Source organism: Petromyzon marinus, chromosome 84, assembly GCF_048934315.1.
Source record: "Petromyzon marinus isolate PM22_M1 ecotype Great Lakes invasive population chromosome 84, UKy_Petmar_22M1.pri1.0, whole genome shotgun sequence".
In the NCBI taxonomy this organism is placed as follows: Eukaryota; Metazoa; Chordata; class Hyperoartia; order Petromyzontiformes; family Petromyzontidae; genus Petromyzon; species Petromyzon marinus.
This window is the reverse complement of record NC_133749.1, coordinates 1,002,659-1,018,867: the sequence shown is the minus strand read 5'-3', so window position 1 is coordinate 1,018,867 and position 16,209 is coordinate 1,002,659.

The following is a 16,209-nucleotide window of genomic DNA, read 5'->3' as shown; positions in this document are numbered from 1 at the left end:
GCGGAAGCTTTAAATCGAAATCTTGTCGGTTCGCGAAAGTCTCCTTGCGTTAAAATGTACAGTCGTTCTCCTACGGACGCTGGTGGTGGGTCATTATGGGGCGGGGGGGGCGGGGGAGGAGAAATTGGGTTGAAAAAAAATCATACGGGGGACTTTTGTACTTACGAAATAGTTTGGTTCCAGACGTCCGTGTTTCGCGAGTCCAACTTGTGGTCCCGTCGATTCCAAACGCATTGTAACAGAGTGAAAACTAAAACACGGGGGGGTGAACGCCTTTGAAGGTTGTATAATCTCCTGTAGATGCCACTGGTTCTTCACGTTCTGCAGATGTAGATGCCACTGGTTCTTCACGTTCTGCAGATGTAGATGCCACTGGTTCTTCACGTTCTGCAGATGTAGATGCCACTGGTTCTTCACGTTCTGCGGATGTAGATGCCACTGGTTCTTCTACAGATGTAGACGCCACTGGTTCTCCATGTTCTGACATTGTAGATGCCACTGGTTCTTCACGTTCTGCAGACGTGGATGCCACTGGTTCTTCACGTTGTGCAGACGCAGATGCCACTGGTTCTTCACGTTCTGCAGATGTAGATGCCACTGGTTCTTCACGTTCTGCAGATGTAGATGCCACTGGTCGTTCACGTTCTGCAGATCTAGATGCCACTGGTCGTTCACGTTCTGCAGATCTAGATGCCACTGGTCGTTCACGTTCTGCAGATGTAGATGCCACTGGTTCTTCACGTTCTGCAGATGTAGATGCCACTGGTTCTTCACGTTCTGCAGATGTAGATGTCACTGGTTCTTCACGTTCTGCAGATGTAGATGCCACTGGTTCTTCACGTTCTGCAGATGTAGATGCCACTGGTTCTTCACGTTCTGCAGAGGTAGATGCCACTGGTTCTTCACGTTCTGCAGATGTAGATGCCACTGGTTCCTCACGTTCTGTGGATGTAGATGCCACTGGTTCTTCACGTTCTGCAGACGTAGATGCCACTGGTTCTTCACGTTCTGCAGATGTAGATGCCACTGGTTCCTCACGTTCTGTGGATGTAGATGCCACTGGTTCTTCACGTTCTGCAGACGTAGATGCCACTGGTTCTTCACGTTCTGCAGATGTAGATGCCACTGGCTCTTCACGTTCTGCAGATGTAGATGCCACTGGTTCTTCACGTTCTGCAGATATAGATGCCACTGGTTCTTCACGTTCTGCAGATGTAGATGCCACTGGTTCTTCACGTTCTGCGGATGTAGATGCCACTGGTTCTTCACGTTCTGCAGATGTAGATGCCACTGATTCTTCACGTTCTGCAGATGTAGATGCCACTGGTTCTTCACGTTCTGCAGATGCAGATGCCACTGGTTCTTCACGTTCTGCAGATGTAGATGCCACTGGTTCTTCACGTTCTGCAGACGTAGATGCCACTGGTTCTTCACGTTGTGCAGACGTAGATGCCACTGGTTCTTCACGTTGTGCAGACGCAGGTGCCACTGGTTCTTCACGTTCTGCAGATGTAGATGCCACTGGTTCTTCACGTTCTGCAGATGTAGATGCCACTGGTTCTTCACGTTCTGTAGATGCCACTGGTTCTTCACGTTCTGTAGATGTAGATGCCACTGGTTCTTCACGTTCTGCAGACGTAGATGCCACTGGTTCTTCACGTTGTGCAGACGCAGATGGCACTGGTTCTTCACGTTCTGCAGATGTAGATGCCACTGGTTCTTCACGTTGTGCAGACGCAGATGCCACTGGTTCTTCACGTTCTGCAGATGTAGATGCCACTGGTTCTTCACGTTCTGCAGATGTAGATGCCACTGGTTCTTTTACAGATGTAGACGCCACTGGTTCTCCATGTTCTGACATTGTAGATGCTAATAACACGTCGGCTTTCACGACCAATATGCATCACAGGTTTTTTTTAGATGCCACTGGTTCTTCACGTTCTGCAGATGTAGATGCCACTGGTTCTTCACGTTCTGCAGATGTAGATGCCACTGGTTCTTCACGTTCTGCAGATGTAGATGCCACTGGTTCTTCACGTTCTGCATATGTAGATGCCACTGGTTCTTCACGTTCTGCAGATGTAGATGCCACTGGTTCTTCTACAGATGTAGACGCCACTGGTTCTCCATGTTCTGACATTGTAGATGCCACTGGTTCTTCACGTTCTGCAGACATGGATGCCACTGGTTCTTCACGTTCTGCAGACGTAGATGCCACTGGTTCTTCACGTTGTGCAGACATAGATGCCACTGGTTCTGCACGTTCTGCAGATGTAGATGCCACTGGTTCACGTTCTTCAGATGCCACTGGTTCTTTTACAGATGTAGACGCCACTGGTTCTCCATGTTCTGACATTGTAGATGCTAATAACACGTCGGCTTTCACGACCAATATGCATCACAGGTTTTTTTTAGATGCCACTGGTTCTTCACGTTCTGCAGATGTAGATGCCACTGGTTCTTCACGTTCTGCAGATGTAGATGCCACTGGTTCTTCACGTTCTGCAGATGTAGATGCCACTGGTTCTTCACGTTCTGCATATGTAGATGCCACTGGTTCTTCACGTTCTGCAGATGTAGATGCCACTGGTTCTTCTACAGATGTAGACGCCACTGGTTCTCCATGTTCTGACATTGTAGATGCCACTGGTTCTTCACGTTCTGCAGACATGGATGCCACTGGTTCTTCACGTTCTGCAGACGTAGATGCCACTGGTTCTTCACGTTGTGCAGACATAGATGCCACTGGTTCTGCACGTTCTGCAGATGTAGATGCCACTGGTTCACGTTCTTCAGATGCTACTGGTTCTTTTACAGATGTAGACGCCACTGGTTCTCCATGTTCTGACATTGTAGATGCTAACAACATGTCGGCTCTCACGACCAATATCCATCACAGGTTTGTTTAGATGCCACTGGTTCTTCACGTTCTGCAGATGTAGATGCCACTGGTTCTTCACGTTCTGCAGATGTAGATGCCACTGGTTCTTGACGTTCTGCATATGTAGATGCCACTGGTTCTTCACGTTCTGCAGATGTAGATGCCACTGGTTCTTCTACAGATGTAGACGCCACTGGTTCTCCATGTTCTGACATTGTAGATGCCACTGGTTCTTCACGTTCTGCAGACGTGGATGCCACTGGTTCTTCACGTTCTGCAGACGTAGATGCCACTGGTTCTTCACGTTGTGCAGACATAGATGCCACTGGTTCTTCACGTTCTGTAGATGTAGATGCCACTGGTTCACGTTCTGCAGATGCTACTGGTTCTTTTACAGATGTAGACGCCACTGGTTCTCCATGTTCTGACATTGTAGATGCTAACAACACGTCGGCTCTCACGACCAATATCCATCATAGGTTTGTTTAGATGCCACTGGTTCTTCACGTTGTGCAGATGTAGATGCCACTGGTTCTTCACGTTCTGCAGATGTAGATGCCACTGGTTCTTCACGTTGTGCAGATGTAGATGCCACTGGTTCTTCACGTTCTGCAGATGTAGATGCCACTGGTTCTTCACGTTCTGCAGATGTAGATGCCACTGGTTCTTCACGTTGTGCAGATGTAGATGCCACTGGTTCTTCACGTTCTGCAGATGTAGATGCCACTGGTTCTTCACGTTCTGCAGATGTAGATGCCACTGGTTCTTCACGTTCTGCAGATGTAGATGCCACTGGTTCTTCACGTTCTGCAGATGTAGATGCCACTGGTTCTTCACGTTGTGCAGATGTAGATGCCACTGGTTCTTCACGTTCTGCAGATGTAGATGCTACTGGTTCTTCACGTTCTGCAGATGTAGATGCCACTGGTTCTTCACGTTCTGCAGATGTAGATGCCACTGGTTCTTCACGTTCTGCAGACGTAGATGCCACTGGTTCTTCACGTTCTGCAGATGTAGATGCCACTGGTTCTTCTACAGATGTAGATGCCACTGGTTCTTCACGTTCTGCAGTTGAACTTACGACTCGGTTCGAACTAGGAACCTGGACGTTCGTAAGCCAAACTGCCCACCAAGTGGATGGACGGAGCCACATGAAACGCTGCCCCCCTAAGATTACACTATGTAACACGGTTTTTAGTTCCTGGGCAGTGTTAATTTTCTAAATGAATATGCCTCAAGTATAGAAAGTGGCAATTATTCCCCACGAACTTTGCTTTTTTGACCAGGACTTGATGTGAAGGAATAACACAAATGCACGCCACGTTCTCTCATTGAAAATAGGTACTGTACATTTGAAATAATAGCAAATTTCTGTACTTTTGAGGCATAAGCAATAAAAAAATTAACACTTTTACTACCCAGGGACAGAAATCGTGTTACATAGTTAATGATATATCAAAGCGCCGGCCAATAAGACCTCAAACTCTGCCCACCAAGTGGATCGTAGCAGAGAGCCATGGGCAATCAAACCTACGCCTCACTGTTGTAATGATATTGCAACTCCCGTAAACTGTCGAGGCGATCAGCTTTGATTTCGGATTCACCGGAGCAGCGTATTGGTTCGCGTTGTTAAGCACACGTCAGACTTTGTAACAATAACAAATGCATATTCTTGGTTCTTTCGGTAAAGTCACGTAGAAGGGAAACAATAAAAATATAAAATAAAATTCTCACGACGTTTCGACTGCAACACCAAGCAGCAATCATCATCATCAGGTATGAAAACCACAGCAAGATTTTTTTTTCAAATTTTCTTGCTGTGGTTTTCACACCTGATGATGATGATTGCTGCTTTGTGTTGCAGTCGAAACGTCGTGAGAATTTTGTTTTATATTTTTATTATTTTATTGTTTCCCCGTCCGTGTACGTGGCGACTTTACCGAAACAACCAAGACTATGAATCCCTGCAGTCAAGAAAGCTTTAAATAAAAAAATAACAAATGCGTAGCCGTTTTTGTTAAACATTTCCTTTATTAATTTTGGGCCCAACAGGGAAAGAAATCCACGCGTTATTAAAATCGCAGGTGCGCGGTTAACCCCGCGAACAAATTCGCAAGCCTGTCAAACCCTCGCCCGGGTTTCGACCGTATTCTTGGGACAGAAAAATTCAAGTTCGGGACTGAACAGCCTACAGCCGTTTCAATACGGGCAACATGTAATAATGCTTCTATTTGTATCTCCCTTAGTGATGGGACTTTGTAGGATGAACGTGGAGATTTATAAGGGGCTCGGGGGTGATCAATAAGGTCCAAATTGGTCTGTAATGAGTGGGCAATGATAAGGGTTATGTATTCACCCAAGTCAAGAGCCTCGTGGCTCACAGGGTTATCTCCACATATATATTAAAGGCAAAGTTGCGACTGTGTGTTGTCTGTTCAAAATGTTTAGCGTACCTCCCCGACATGCAACAAACTTTAAATTTGCCGTGTGGGTACTTTCCAGACTGTACACCATGCAACAATTATAAAAAAATAAACTTTTGTTTTAGCGGGGGGGGGAGCTCAATAATGCATTTATTTTTTTCACGGCAAGTGAGCTGTGACGTCAAATATCTGTCACGTGACCCGCGCATTGTGTAAGCGTAACGCATTGTGTAGCAGGTTAGCGCTACGCCGCGCTACGAACCCGGCCACCCGAGTTCGATTCCCGCTCACGGCCACCGCCGGTGACGATTATTTTAACCGGTCCTGGGCCTCCCCTAGGTCGACTCAGCCTCAAACCGAGTAACTGCTGTGGTGTGTAAACATCGCCACTGGGGGAGACAAAGGCGGCCGGGCGTGGTGAATCCAAGTCCCGGGCGAAGCCGGGTAGTAACAGCTAGTACCTAATAAATGAAACTGAAAAATGTAGTGTATAGACTAAGCACTGCCACCCATAGCCTCAACACTTGCCACCCATACACCATACCTGTTAACCCGTACAGTTTAGCCCGTATTCTCGGAACAGGAAAATTTAGTTCATGTTCATACAGCGTACAGCAGATTCAACACGGGCAACACGAAAAGTCCGATTCTCCCTTGTGATGGGACTTTGTAGGATGAACGTGCAGATAATGCCACGGGGTGACCAATATTGTCTGTAATAAGGTAGGGCTCCGATAAGGAATTGACAGGTATGATTCTCAGCACTGACACTTGTAGACTCAACACTGCTACCCATATAGACTCAGTGTAGTGTATAGACTCAACACTGCTACCCATATAGACTGTAGTGTAGTGTATAGACTCAACACTGCTACCCATATAGACTGTAGTGTATAGACTCAACACTGCTACCCATATAGACTGTAGTGTATAGACTCAACACTGCTACCCATATAGACTGTAGTGTATAGACTCAACACTGCTACCCATATAGACTGTAGTGTATACTCAACACTGCTACCCATATAGACTGTAGTGTATAGACTCAACACTGCTACCCATATAGACTCAGTGTAGTGTATTGAATCAACATTGCTACCCATATAGACTGTAGTGTATAGACTCAACACTGCTACCCATATAGACTCAGTGTAGTGTATAGAATCAACACTGCTACCCATATATACTCAGTGTAGTGTATAGACTCAACACTGCTTCCCATAGAGACTGTAGTGTATAGACTCAACACTGCCACTCGTAGACTCAACACTGCTACCCATATAGACTCAGCGTAGTGTATAGAATCAACACTGCTACCCATATAGACTCAGTAGTGCATAGACTCAGTAGTGCAGACTCAACACTGCCACTCGTAGACTCAACACTGCTACCCATATAGACTCAGTAGTGCATAGACTCAACACTGCTACCCATATAGACTCAGTGTAGTGTATAGACTCAACACTGCTACCCATATAGACTGTAGTGTATAGACTCAACACTGCTACCATATAGACTCAGTGTAGTGTATTGACTCAACACTGCTACCCATATAGACTCAGTGTAGTGTATAGACTCAACACTGCTACCCATATATACTCAGTGTAGTGTATAGACTCAACACTGCTACCCATATATTCTCAGTGTAGTGTATAGAATCAACACTGCTACCCATATAGACTGTAGTGTATAGACTCAACACTGCTACCCATATATTCTCAGTGTAGTGTATAGAATCAACACTGCTACCCATATAGACTGTAGTGTATAGACTCAACACTGCTACCCATATAGACTCAGTGTAGTGTATAGACTCAACACTGCCACTCGTAGACTCAACACTGCTACCATATAGAATCAGTGTAGTGTATTGACTCAACACTGCTACCCATATAGACTCAGTGTAGTGTATAGAATCAACACTACTACCCATATAGACTCAGTGTAGTGTATAGAATCAACACTGCCACTCATAGACTCAACACTGCTACCCATATAGACTCAGTAGTGCATAGACTCAACATTGCCACTTGTAGACTCAACACTGCTACCCATATAGACTCAGTGTAGGGTAAAGAATCAACACTGCTACCCATATAGACTCAGTAGTGTATATTCAACACTGCTACCCATATAGACTCAATAGTGTATAGACTCAACACTGCCACTCGTAGACTCAACACTGCTACCATATAGACTCAGTGTAGGGTATAGAATCAACACTGCTACCCATATAGACTCAGTGTAGGGTATAGAATCAACTGCCACTGGTAGACTCAACACTGCTACCATATAGACTCAGTGTAGTGTATTGACTCAACACTGCTACCCATATAGACTCAGTGTAGGGTATAGAATCAACACTGCTACCCATATAGACTCAGTAGTGCATAGACTCAACACTGCTACCCATATACTCAGTGCAGGGTATAGAATCAACACTGCCACTCGTAGACTCAACACAGCTACCCATCTACTCAGTGTAGGGTACAGACTCAACACTGCTACCCATATATTCTCAGTGTAGTGTATAGAATCAACACTGCTACCCATATAGACTGTAGTGTATAGACTCAACACTGCTACCCATATAGACTCAGTGTAGTGTATAGACTCAACACTGCCACTCGTAGACTCAACACTGCTACCATATAGAATCAGTGTAGTGTATTGACTCAACACTGCTACCCATATAGACTCAGTGTAGTGTATAGAATCAACACTACTACCCATATAGACTCAGTGTAGTGTATAGAATCAACACTGCCACTCATAGACTCAACACTGCTACCCATATAGACTCAGTAGTGCATAGACTCAACATTGCCACTTGTAGACTCAACACTGCTACCCATATAGACTCAGTGTAGGGTAAAGAATCAACACTGCTACCCATATAGACTCAGTAGTGTATATTCAACACTGCTACCCATATAGACTCAATAGTGTATAGACTCAACACTGCCACTCGTAGACTCAACACTGCTACCATATAGACTCAGTGTAGGGTATAGAATCAACACTGCTACCCATATAGACTCAGTGTAGGGTATAGAATCAACTGCCACTGGTAGACTCAACACTGCTACCATATAGACTCAGTGTAGTGTATTGACTCAACACTGCTACCCATATAGACTCAGTGTAGGGTATAGAATCAACACTGCTACCCATATAGACTCAGTAGTGCATAGACTCAACACTGCTACCCATATACTCAGTGCAGGGTATAGAATCAACACTGCCACTCGTAGACTCAACACAGCTACCCATCTACTCAGTGTAGGGTACAGACTCAACACTGCTACCCATATATTCTCAGTGTAGTGTATAGAATCAACACTGCTACCCATATAGACTGTAGTGTATAGACTCAACACTGCTACCCATATAGACTCAGTGTAGTGTATAGACTCAACACTGCCACTCGTAGACTCAACACTGCTACCATATAGAATCAGTGTAGTGTATTGACTCAACACTGCTACCCATATAGACTCAGTGTAGTGTATAGAATCAACACTACTACCCATATAGACTCAGTGTAGTGTATAGAATCAACACTGCCACTCATAGACTCAACACTGCTACCCATATAGACTCAGTAGTGCATAGACTCAACATTGCCACTTGTAGACTCAACACTGCTACCCATATACTCAGTGTAGGGTACAGACTCAACACTGCTACCCATATAGACTCAGTGTAGGGTAAAGAATCAACACTGCTACCCATATAGACTCAGTAGTGTATATTCAACACTGCTACCCATATAGACTCAATAGTGTATAGACTCAACACTGCCACTCGTAGACTCAACACTGCTACCATATAGACTCAGTGTAGGGTATAGAATCAACACTGCTACCCATATAGACTCAGTGTAGGGTATAGAATCAACACTGCCACTGGTAGACTCAACACTGCTACCATATAGACTCAGTGTAGTGTATTGACTCAACACTGCTACCCATATAGACTCAGTAGTGCATAGACTCAACACTGCTACCCATATACTCAGTGTAGGGTATAGAATCAACACTGCTACCCATATACTCAGTGTAAGGTACAGACTCAACACTGCTACCCATATAGACTCAGTGTAGGGTATAGAATCAACACTGCCACTCGTAGACTCAACACTGCTACCCATCTACTCAGTGTAGGGTACAGACTCAACACTGCTACCCATATAGACTCAGTGTAGGGTATAGAATCAACACTGCTACCCATAGACTGTGTAGTGTATAGACTCAACACCGCTACCCATATAGACTGTGTAGGGTATAGAATCAACACTGGCACTCGTAGACTCAACACTGCTACCCATAAAGACTCAGTGTAGGGTATAGAATCAACACTGACACTCGTAGACTCAACACTGCTACCCATAAAGACTCAGTGTAGGGTATAGAATCAACACTGCCACCCAGACCATACCCCTGTCACACACCTGTCAGCTCGTATTTTCTACCGTGACTTTACCTAAAGATCCAAACAGAATGGATTCGTGCAGTCAGGAAAGCTTCAAATCAAGATTTACCCGTAATCTTCGACAGGAAATTTGAGTTCAGGTCCACACGGCATACAGCCATTTCAAAACGGCCAACATGAAATAAAAATGCGTCTATGGGGCCGTCCATAAATGACATCACACAACTAGGGGGGTCAGACGTTTGTGACGAGGGAGGGGGGGCTTGAGAAATGTGACGTCACATCAAAATGCGCAAGTTTAACACGTTCTACTTATTACATATTTTTTAATGTTTTCTCCTACATCAGAGCGCAACGCCACGTTAAATACGCACTACAATGAGAATAGTTTTGATTTAAAGCTTTCGTGACTGCAGTGATTCATAGTCTTGGTTCTTTCGGTAAAGTCACGTTGAAGGGAAACAATAAAATATATAAAACATATGTATTTTATTATTTTATTGTTTCCCTTCAACGTGACTTTACCGAAAGACCGAATATGAAAAATTGTTTTAAGCGATTTGAAGCATGTTTTATATTTGGGGGGGGGGGGGGGGGCAGAGCTGTGACGTCATATTTGAGGGGGGGGGTCTGACTTTGTGACGCCGTGAGGAGGGGGTCAAAAATCGTCCAAAATCGCGTGACATCATTTATGGACGGACCCTAAGGTAGGGCACTGATAACGGGTCGAGGTTTGATACTCGGCGCTGCCACCCAGAACCAGACCTGTCAACCCACAAAGTGTAAGGGAAATTTTTTATCCAGTCCACGCAGCGTTTCAATAACCTTGTCTGTGTTTCTCCCTTACGATGGGATTTTGTAGGATGAACGTTGAGATTTATAAGGGGCGCCGTGGGTGACCAATGTCTTTAATTAGGGCACTAAAGGGTTGACAGGTATGTAGTAGTGTAGTGTATAGGATGAATGTTGAGATTTATAAGGGGCACCGGGGGTGACCAATGTCTTTAATTAAGGCACTAAAGAGTTGACAGGTATGTAGTAGTGTAGTGTGTAGGATGAACGTTGAGATTTATAAGGGGCACCGGGGGTGACCAATGTCTTAAGGCACTAAAGGGTTGACAGGTATGTAGTAGTGTAGTGTATAGGATGAATGTTGAGATTTATAAGGGTCACCGGGGGTGACCAATGTCTTTAAGGCACTAAAGGGTTGACATGTAGTAGTTTGTAGGATGAACGTTGAGATTTATAAGGGGCACCGGGGGTGACCAGTCTTTAATTAAGGCACTAAAGGGTTGACAGGTATGTAGTAGTGTAGTGTGTAGGATGAATGCTGAGATTTATAAGTGGCACCAGGGGTGACCAATGTCTTTAACTAGGGCACTAAAGGGTTGACAGGCATGTAGTAGTGTAGTGCATAGGATGAATGTTGAGATTTATAAGGGGCACCGGGGGTGACCAATGTCTTTAAGGCACTAAAGGGTTGACAGGTCTGTAGTAGTGTAGTGTATAGGAAGAATGTTGAGATTTATAAGGGGCGCCGGGGGTGACCAATGTCTTTAAGGCACTAAAGGGTTGACAGGTATGTAGTAGTGTAGTGTATAGGATGAATGTTGAGATTTATAAGGGGCGCCGGGGGTGACCAATGTCTTTAAGGCACTAAAGGGTTGACAGGTCTGTAGTAGTGTAGTGTATAGGATGAATGTTGAGATTTATAAGGGGCGCCCAATGTCTTTAAGGCACTAAAGGGTTGACATGTAGTAGTTTGTAGGATGAACGTTGAGATTTATAAGGGGCACCGGGGGTGACCAGTCTTTAATTAAGGCACTAAAGGGTTGACATGTATGTAGTAGTGTAGTGTGTAGGATGAATGCTGAGATTTATAAGTGGCACCAGGGGTGACCAATGTCTTTAACTAGGGCACTAAAGGGTTGACAGGTCTGTAGTAGTGTAGTGTATAGGATGAATGTTGAGATTTATAAGGGGCGCCGGGGGTGACCAATGTCTTTAAGGCACTAAAGGGTTGACAGGTATGTAGTAGTGTAGTGCATAGGATGAATGTTGAGATTTATAAGGGGCACCGGGGGTGACCAATGTCTTTAATTAAGGCACTAAAGGGTTGACAGGTCTGTAGTAGTTTATAGGATGAATGTTGAGATTTATAAGTGGCACCGGGGGTGACCAATGTCTTTAAGGCACTAGAGAGTTGACAGGTATGTAGTAGTGTAGTGTGTACGATGAACGTTGAGATTTATAAGGGGCACCGGGGGTGACCAATGTCTTTAAGGCACTAAAGGGTTGACAGGTCTGTAGTAGTGTAGTGTATAGGATGAATGTTGAGATTTAGAAGTGGCACCAGGGTTGACCAATGTCTTTGATCAAGGCACTAAAGGGTTGACAGGTCTGTAGTAGTGTAGTGTATAGGATGAATGTTGAGATTTATAAGGGGCACCGGGGGTGACCAACGTCTTTAAGGCACTAAAGGGTTGACAGGTCTGTAGTAGTGTAGTGTGTAGGATGAATGTTGAGATTTATAAGGGGCACCGGGGGTGACCAATAAGATCTGTAGTGGTCTGTAATTAGGGCACTCAGGGGGTTGACAGCTATGTAGTGTATAGTGTCGTGTGTAGGATGAATGTTGAGATTTATAAGGGGCACGGGGTCACCAATAAGGTTCGAATTGGTCCGTAAATAAGGCAGGGGGCACTGTTAACGGGTCCACAGCGATTAATTCGGATAAACCGCGCACATTCACGGGAATATTTTTTTTGCTCATCAAATTCGCGTTGTAAAAAACGCCGCGCTACTGAACGGACTGCACTTTAGCCTTGATACACTTCACCCTTGATACGCACGAGGACGGAGGGTTCAGAAATCGGCCCGGAATATTTTTACTGGAGAAATCCGATGAGCTATAAAGCTCTTCTACCACCCCCACTTGACCGTGAATAAATGACCGTGTACTCACCCCACCTGGTCTACTGCCTCCTCCTCCTCCTGAGTTTTGAGCAGCGCCACTCCCCCCCCCCAAACTCTTCCGTTGACGAAGCCGACCCAAGCCCAGGCCGGCTGTGTTCCACCCGCGCCCTTGTCAAATCGAGCAGAGAGTGGCTCCCGGCACTCCCACCTTACCCGGAGCCCAATCTTGCGCGGGATGCGAATGTCCGAGGTGGACGTCTCACCTTGTCGGGGCACAGCGATGACACGCGGACTTAACGGCGCTGTTGCAACAGCAGCAGCAGCCGCCGCCGCCATCGTGCGGTGGGTGAAGTCCCGCAGGTCGTGCGAGGTAAAAAAGTAGTGAGGCGAAGTCGTGGACAGCGTGAGGTGAAGTCGTGGGTCGTGTGAGGTGAAGTGTGAGGTGAAGTCGTGGGTCGTGTGAGGTGAAGTCGTGGGTCGTGTGAGGTGAAGTCGTCGGTCGTGTGAGGTGAAGTGTGAGGTGAAGTCGTGGGTCGTGTGAGGTGAAGTCGTGGGTCGTGTGAGGTGAAGTGCGGGGCGAAGTGTGAGGTGAAGTGTGAGGTGAAGTTGTGGGTCGTGTGAGGTGACGTTGTGGGTCGTGTGAGGTGAAGTTGTGGGTCGTGTGAGGTGAAGTTTGAGGTGAAGTTTGAGGTGAAGTGTGAGGTGAAGTGTGAGGTGAAGTCGAACGTCGTGTGAGGTGAAGTTGTGAATCGTGTAAGGTGAAGTGTGAGGGGAAGTGTGAGGTGAAGTTTGAGGCGAAGTCGTGGGTCGTGTGAGGTGAAGTCGTGGACCGTGCGAGGTGAAGTGTGAGGTGAAGTCGTGGGTCGTGTGAGGTGAAGTGTGAGGTGAAGTGTGAGGTGAAGTCGTGGGTCGTGTGAGGTGAAGTCGTGGGTCGTGTGAGGTGAAGTCGTGGGTCGTGTGAGGTGAAGTCGTGGGTCGTGTGAGGTGAAGTGTGAGGTGAAGTGTGAGGTGAAGTCGTGGGTCGTGTGAGGTGAAGTCGTGGGTCGTGTGAGGTGAAGTCGTGGGTCGTGTGAGGTGAAGTCGTGGGTCGTGTGAGGTGAAGTGTGAGGTGAAGTGTGAGGTGAAGTCGTGGGTCGTGTGAGGTGAAGTCGTGGGTCGTGTGAGGTGAAGTCGTGGGTCGTGTGAGGTGAAGTGTGAGGTGAAGTCGTGGGCCGTGTGAGGTGAAGTTGTGGGTCGTGTGAGGTGAAGTCGTGGACCGTGTGAGGTGAAGTCGTGGGTCATGTGAGGTGAAGTCGTGGGTCGTGTGAGGTCAAGTGTGAGGTGAAGTCGTGGGTCGTGTAAGGTGAAGTGTGAGGTGAAGTCGTGGACCGTGTGAGGTGAAGTCGTGGGTCGTGTGAGGTGAAGTGTGAGGCGAAGTTGTGGGTCGTGTGAGGTGAAGTCGTGGGTCGTGTGAGGTCAAGTGTGAGGCGAAGTTGTGGGTCGTGTGAGGTGAAGTCGTGGGTCGTGTAAGGTGAAGTGTGAGGCAAAGTCGTGGACAGCGTGAGGTGAAGTCGTGTGAGGTGAAGTCGTGGGTCGTGTAAGGTGAAGTGTGAGGTGAAGTCGTGGATCGTGTGAGGCGAAGTCGTGGGTCATGTGAGGTGAAGTGTGAGGTGAAGTGAGGTGAAGTCGTGGGCCGTGTGAGGTGAAGTCGTGGACCGTGTGAGGTGAAGTCGTGGACCGTGTGAGGTGAAGTGTGAGGTGAAGTGTGAGGTGAAGTGTGAGGTGAAGTGTGAGGTGAAGTGTGAGGTGAAGTGTGAGGTGAAGTGTGAGGTGAAGTCGTGGACCGTGTGAGGTGAAGTCGTGGACCGTGTGAGGTGAAGTGTGAGGTGAAGTCGTGGGTCGTGTGAGGTGAAGTGTGAGGCGAAGTCGTGGGTCGTGTGAGGTGAAGTGTGAGGTGAAGTCGTGGGTCGTGTGAGGTGAAGTCGTGGGTCGTGTGAGGTGAAGTCGTGGACCGTGCGAGGTGACGTTTGAGGCTAAGTTGTGGGTCGTGTGAGGTGAAGTCGTGGGTCGTGTGAGGTGAAGTCGTGGGTCGTGTGAGGTCAAGTGTGAGGTGAAGTCGTGGACAGCGTGAGGTGAAGTGTGAGGTGAAGTCGTGAGTCGTGTGAGGTGAAGTCGTGGGTCGTGTGAGGTGAAGCCGTGTGAGGTGAAGCCGTGTGAGGTGAAGTCGTGGGTCGTGTGAAGTGAAGTCATGGGCCGTGTGGGGTTAAGTCACGGCCCGTGTGGGCAGTGCGAGGGGGGGGGAGGGGGAACGACCACGCATGAGGAGACCCACAGCTCCGTGCGGTGCGGCAGCTTCACGCACGGCGTTACGCGGCCGATGAGATGCCGTTGATCCTGCCCGTCCGAATTCCAAGCGAAACTTCCGCTGTCAAACCAGAACCGGTCATCAGCACGCACGCACGCACGCTGGCCAGGTAGGGGGGGGGGGTCACACTCTCCACTCTCTCAACGCCACACGACACGAATCGGAACGCAGACACAGGTACGTGTACACAAACACACAACTCGCGACCACAATAGTGGCGGCGACGTCACCACCACGGCGCTTGTGCCAGGGGCCAGGCGAGCCGAGGCTTTTGCAAGGTGCGCATACGTACCAATATACACGGGTCACAATCACAATCACACACACACACACACGCGGTCACATTCGCACACTGCCACAGTGGGCTGTCGAGATCGTTCGGCCAAGGTGGAGGTTTTCCCCGCATGCGATGACGGTCGAGAGGGTCGTGTGTGTGTGTGTGATCAGCAGCTGGACAGTGTGCAAAGCGAAGCGTGTAACTACGTACGGACGCCGGGACCTCTTTCGCACCCTACGTAGCCCAACCCGTGATAAAATTGGGAGGTGCGGGGAAAGTCAAAGTCGCGTGGCAGTGCCGCATTCGTCAAAGAGGCTCACGGGTTCGAAGCCCTCGGCCGACCTGGTTAATATTTAGCAAGCGCGTCAACCGCGGAAAAACGGCTGCTTCGCGCCATTTGCTCAAACGGTCGAAACCCAACTTTATATTTTACCTACCAGGTTTCAGGGCTCACCGAGCTACATGGGTATTTTTTATTTAGAAGCGACCTGCCTATCGCAAATGATGTTGATTCTAAAATGTGGAGGGATAAAAACCCAGAGGGATGCGGGGAGAAATCCACACGACCACGGTAAGAACACGGGATAAAACTCAGGACCTCCTGCATAACAGGCGAAGTCGTTGACATCGCCACCGCGGCGCCCCTATAAAAGATCCTACGTTGTTCATCGAGTTGGCCATGCGTAATTGAGGATGGATCTCTGCATCCGTGCGAGTCCATGGGTCCCCGGCAAGTCTGTGGGTATGTACGGCGGCCTGTTGGGTCTCCGTGCGAGTCTACTGGTCTCTGCATCTTTGTGGGAGTCCGCAGGTGTCTCTGCGCGAGGCCGCGGGTGTCAGTGCGTGAGTCCGTGGGTCTCAATGTGCGAGTCTCTGTGCGAGTCTGGGTCTCTCTGCGAGTCATTTATAAGCAAGCACCCAAAACAAACACACA